The sequence below is a fragment of the Oncorhynchus gorbuscha genome, linkage group LG11, assembly GCF_021184085.1.
Source record: "Oncorhynchus gorbuscha isolate QuinsamMale2020 ecotype Even-year linkage group LG11, OgorEven_v1.0, whole genome shotgun sequence".
NCBI classification, from domain to species: domain Eukaryota; kingdom Metazoa; phylum Chordata; class Actinopteri; order Salmoniformes; family Salmonidae; genus Oncorhynchus; species Oncorhynchus gorbuscha.
Window position 1 is genome coordinate 54616222 of NC_060183.1, and position 6229 is coordinate 54622450.

Here is a 6229-nt window from a genome sequence, read left to right on the forward strand (position 1 = left end):
ATTTCACCGGATGTATAAATGTGAAGCATCCGGTTGACGTTTCCCACTCATACCAGGTCGCAATTGTAAATGAGAACTTGTTCTCAACTTGCCTACCTGGTTAAGCAAAGGTGAAATAAATAAATATAAAAAAATACCAAATATGGTGATGAGAGGAAGCCCAGTGGGAGAAGACGGTGCGAGATGGATTTTAGCCGACATTCTGCTAATTTTTCTCAACGATAAATAATTTTATTTACATACAGTTTTCTGTTTCCAAAACTATAGAATCTGTAACAAACCATTTGAACTGTGTTTTGTTGATTTTACCTTTTGCCAAAGTCTGTAAGTGGTTGTTTTGTTTGTATTCAGATTTGGTTAGAATTATACAGTCTTTTAAGACCTTATCAATAACCTACTAAATTGTATCTTGCTTATTAACTATGTTTGGCATGTCTATCCCTAGCCTCTATATCAATGTGAATGCCGTAGTTTAACTCTGTATTTCGATATTGAAGCAATGCAATTAGAACAATATGGACTGCAAACATGTTCAACATATTTGCAAATGGGGCAGGCTATTTAACAGACTAGGCTATAATGGACTAACATTCCAATTGGAATTGATGACAACGCAATACATAAAATGCCTTAAATACACAACTTGAAGCAACCAGGTATTTAACCATGGAGAACATTCAGATTGGTCAGAGAGGGAGCAAGCCTCGACACACCCACAACTTGTTTGTTCAGAAAAACCCAGCCCTTTCACGCCACCTCCAGCGACTGCAAACCATAATTGTGGTAGCAAAAATATTTCTGACACACCTCCAAACCTACAGAGCTACCGCTATTCACTTAGCTTACCCATTCCATTAGATTTGTTCAAATAGAGGCCCTTGTCTGCATCCCACATGGCACCCTTTTCCTATGTAGTACACTACCTTTACCAGGGCCCATAGGGCTCTCGTCAAAGGTAGTGTTAAAGTGTCAAACTCATTTTCCCCCGGGGGCCGCAAAAAGGTCTTCAACGAGGTCCGGAGGGCCATGTCCGTTCCATAGAGGGGCAAGGGAGGAGATGGACGCCCCCTGGCCTGCCTGCTACGCCTGTAATAACCCCATCAATCAAAGTGTCAGCCTAGCTGGCTCAGCTGGGAGCTGGGTCTCCCACCCCACTGTCCCTCATAACAGTACACAGGGGCCATTACAGAGCCTCACGGCTGGAACATTACAGAAAAACACCAAAATTGACAAACTATACACTGGAATAGACTATTGTAAAACTTTAATTAATAGCATGGGCTTTTATTTTCTGAAATGTGTGCCATTGGCCAGCTGTTAAAAGGGACAGGCGGCTATTTGAGACTCAGCATTTAATTGAAGTTTTACGGTAATAACGCACATTAAGGTTGCAGCATACTGTATGGATGCATGTTGAATCCATTGTGTGTGGGAGTGTGTGCGTGTCCGTGTTTTGACCTATGCTCCCTGAAAGTCGTCAAAAGCGTGTGTCTCGGCACCAGGATACCAGGTGTCCATTGAAGCGTTGTTCATTCTCCCCCTGTCAAAAAAAGGTATGGGCCCAACACATCAGAGACGGGGCTATATTTAGATCCTGCTCCAATGCCTCCCCTTTCCTTTTCCTCATGGCCTAAAGTGAAATGTCTACATGCTGCTCACTCGAACAGAGGACATAACTGGTCCATAGCCATGTCCCCATTTCAATATATTTAGATGACAACATTGCCTTCCCTATCAAATCACATCAAACTGTCATGCAGGTGAAAGAGGACCCAAACGCGACTTAACAGAAACAGAGTTTATTAATGTTCAAAACGGAATAACTGAAATCCTCTAGATTTGTAGAGGGGAAAACAACTGGAGAAGCGGCCACAGACTGCAGGTAAGCCGGGTAAGGCGCAGGCCGTAGTCGACTGAGACACCTGCTCACACGCAGCGTCTGATGAAGGCACAAAACACGACAGGACAGGGTGATACACAATCACGGCAAAAAACACGACAGGACAGGGCGAAACGCAATCACAGCATGGTGAATACAAAACAAGGAACCGACGGCACAGGAACGGAACACAAAGGAATAAATAGGGACTCTAATCAGGGGAAAGGATCGGGAACAGGTGTGGGAAGACTAAATGATGATTAGGGGAATAGGAACAGCTGGGAGCAGGAACGGAACGATAGAGAGAAGAGAGAGCGAGAGAGTGAGAGAGGAGGGGAGAGAGAGGGCTAGAAGGAGGGAAAGAACCAAATAAGACCAGCAGAGGGAAACGAATAGAATGGGAAGCACAGGGACAAGACAAGATAATAAATGACAAACATGACAGTACCCCCCACTCACCGGCGCCTCCTGGCGCTCTCGAGGAAGGAACACTGGCGGCAACGGAGGAAATCATAGATCAAACGGTCCAGCACGTCCCGAGAAAGAACCCAACTCCTCTCCTCAGGACCGTAACGAAAACGATAAAAAGGGAAACTAGGGTACTACTCTAAAAAAAAATGAGAACTAGGGACAGACTGAGACACAGCAAGGGCAGGGACAAGAACAGGAGAGATGCGATGGCAGGGAACAGACTGAGACCCAGCAAGACCAGGAGCAGAAGCAGAAAAAAAATTACCAGACTTCTTCTGCGCGCAGTCTGAACACGCAGCCACGAAACGGCGCGTGTCACGCTCCTGAGTCGGCCACCAAAGCGCTGGCGAATAGACGCAAGAGTGCCTCGAACACCGGGATGACCAGCTAACTTGGCAGAGTGAGCCCACTGAAGAACAGCCAGGCAGTGGAAACAGGAACGAAAGGAGGTTACTAGGACAAGCGCGCGGCGACGCAGTGTGCGTGAGTGCTTGCTTAACCTGTCTTTCAATTCCCCAGACTGTCAACCCGACAACACGCCCATAAGGAAGAATCCCCTCGGGATCAGTAGAAGCCACAGAAGAACTAAACAGACGGGATAAGGCATCAGGCTTGGTGTTCTTGCTACCCGGACGGTAAGAAATCACAAACTCGAAACGAGCGAAAAACAACGCCCAACGAGCTTGACGGGCATTAAGTCGTTTGGCAGAACGGATGTACTCAAGGTTCTTATGGTCTGTCCAAACGACAAAAGGAACGGTCGCCCCCTCCAACCACTGTCGCCATTCGCCTAGGGCAAGCGGATGGCGAGCAGTTCACGGTTACCCACATCATAGTTGCGCTCAGATGGCGACAGGCGATGAGAAAAATAAGCGCACGGATGAACCTTATCGTCAGACTGGAAGCGCTGGGATAGAATGGCTCCCACGCCTACCTCTGAAGCGTCAACCTCGACAATGAATTGTCTAGTGACGTCAGGAGTAACGAGGATAGGAGCGGACGTAAAACGTTCTTTTAGAAGATCAAAAGCTCCCTGGGCGGAACCGGACCACTTAAAACACGTCTTGACAGAAGTAAGAGCTGTGAGAGGGCAGCAACTTGACGAAATTACGAATGAAACGCCGATAGAAATTAGCGAAACCTAAAAAGCGCTGCAACTCGACACGTGACCTTGGAACGGGCCAATCACTGACAGCTTGGACCTTAGCGGAATCCATCTGAATGCCTTCAGCGGAAATAACGGAACCGAGAAAAATAACGGAGGAGACATGAAAAGAGCACTTCTCAGCCTTTACGTAGAGACAATTCTCTAAAAGGCGCTGTAGAACACGTCGAACGTGCTGAACATGAATCTCGAGTGACGGAGAAAAAATCAGGATATCGTCAAGATAGACAAAAACAAAAATGTTCAGCATGTCTCTCAGAACATCATTAACTAATGCCTGAAAAACAGCTGGCGCATTGGCGAGACCGAACGGCAGAACCCGGTACTCAAAATGCCCTAACGGAGTGTTAAACGCCGTTTTCCACTCGTCCCCCTCTCTGATGCGCACGAGATGGTAAGCGTTACGAAGGTCCAACTTAGTAAAGCACCTGGCTCCCTGCAGAATCTCGAAGGCTGATGACATAAGGGGAAGCGGATAACGATTCTTAACCGTTATGTCATTCAGCCCTCGATAATCCACGCAGGGCGCAGAGTACCGTCCTTCTTCTTAACAAAAAGAACCCCGCCCCGGCCGGAGAAGAAGAAGGCACTATGGTACCGGCGTCAAGAGACACAGACAAATAATCCTCGAGAGCCTTACGTTCGGGAGCCGACAGAGAGTATAGTCTACCTCGAGGAGGCGTGGTCCCTGGAAGGAGATCAATACTACAATCATACGACCGGTGAGGAGGAAGGGAGTTGGCTCGGGACCGACTGAAGACCGTGCGCAGATCATGATATTCCTCCGGCACTCCTGTCAAATCGCCAGGTTCCTCCTGAGAAGTAGGGAGAGAAGAAACGGGAGGGATGGCAGACATTAAACACTTCACATGACAAGAAACGTTCCAGGATAGGATAGAATTACTAGACCAATTAATAGAAGGATTATGACATACTAGCCAGGGATGACCCAAAACAACAGGTGTAAACGGTGAACGGAAAATCAAAAAGAAATAGTCTCACTGTGGTTACCAGATACTGTGAGAGTTAAAGGTAGTGTCTCAAATTTGATACTGGGAAGATGACTACCATCTAAGGCAAACATGGGCGTAGGCTTGTCTAACGGTCTGAAAGGAATGTTATGTTTCCGAACCCATGCTTCGTCCATGAAACAACCCTCAGCCCCAGAGTCAATCAAGGCACTGCATGTAGCACCGAACCGGTCCAGCGTAGATGGACCGACATAGTAGTACAAGATCTAGATGAAGGGACCTGAGTAGTAGCGCTCACCAGTAGCCCTCCGCTTACTGATGGGCTCTGGCCTCTTACTGGACATGAATTAACAAAATGTCCAGCAACTCCGCAATAGAGGCACAGGCGGTTGGTGATCCTCCGTTCCCTCTCCTTAGTCGAGATGCGAATCCCTCCCAGCTGCATGGGCTCAGTCTCAAAGCCAGAGGAGGGAGATGGTTGCGATGCGGAGCAGGGAAACACCGTTGATGCGAGCTCTCTTCCACGAGCCCGGTGACGAAGATCTACCCGTCGTTCTATGCGGATGGCGAGCAATCAAAGTCCACATCTGAAGGAACCTCCCGGGAGAGAATCTCATCCTTAACCACTGCGTGGAGTCCCTCCAGAAAACGGCGAGCAGCGCCGGCTCGTTCCACTCACTAGAGGCAGCAAGAGTGCGAAACTCAATGGAATAATCCGTTATGGACCGTTCACCTTGGCATAAGGAAGCCAGGGCCCTAGAAGCCTCCCCACCAAAAACTGAACGGTCAAAAACCGAATCATCTCCTCTTTAAAGTTCTGGAATTTGTTAGAGCAATCAGCCCTTGCCTCCCAGATAGCTGTGCCCCATTCTCGAGCCCGGCCAGTAAGGAGTGAAATGACGTAAGCAACTCGAGCTCTCTCTCTAGAGTATGTGTTGGGTTGGAGAGAGAACACAATCTCACACTGCGTGAGAAAGGAGCGGCACTCAGTGGGCTGCCCGGAGTAGCAAGGTGGGTTATTAACCCTAGGTTCTGGAGGCTCGGCAGGCCAGGAAGTAACAGGTGGCACGAGACGTAGACTCTGGAACTGTCCAGAGAGGTCGGAAACCTGAGCGGCCAGGTTCTCCACGGCATGGCGAGCAGCAGACAATTCCTGCTCGTGTCTGCCGAGCATGGCTCCTTGGATCTTGACGGCAGTGTAAACAGCGTCTGAAGTCGCTGGGTCCATTCCTTGGTCGGTTCCTTCTGTCATGCAGGTGAAAGAGGACCCAAACGCGACTTAACAGAAACAGAGTTTATTAATGTTCAAAACGGAATAACTGAAATCCTCTAGATTTGTAGAGGGGAAAACAACTGGAGAAGCGGCCACAGACTGCAGGTCGCTTCGGGTAGCGCAGGCCGTAGTCGACTGAGACACCTGCTCACACGCAGCGTCTGATGAAGGCACAAAACACGACAGGACAGGGTGATACACAATCACGGCAAAAAACACGACAGGACAGGGCGAAACGCAATCACAGCATGGTGAATACAAAACAAGGAACCGACGGCACAGGAACGGAACACAAAGGAATAAATAGGGACTCTAATCAGGGGAAAGGATCGGGAACAGGTGTGGGAAGACTAAATGATGATTAGGGGAATAGGAACAGCTGGGAGCAGGAACGGACGATAGAGAGAAGAGAGAGCGAGAGAGTGAGAGAGGAGGGGAGAGAGGGCTAGAAGGAGGAAAGAACCAAATAA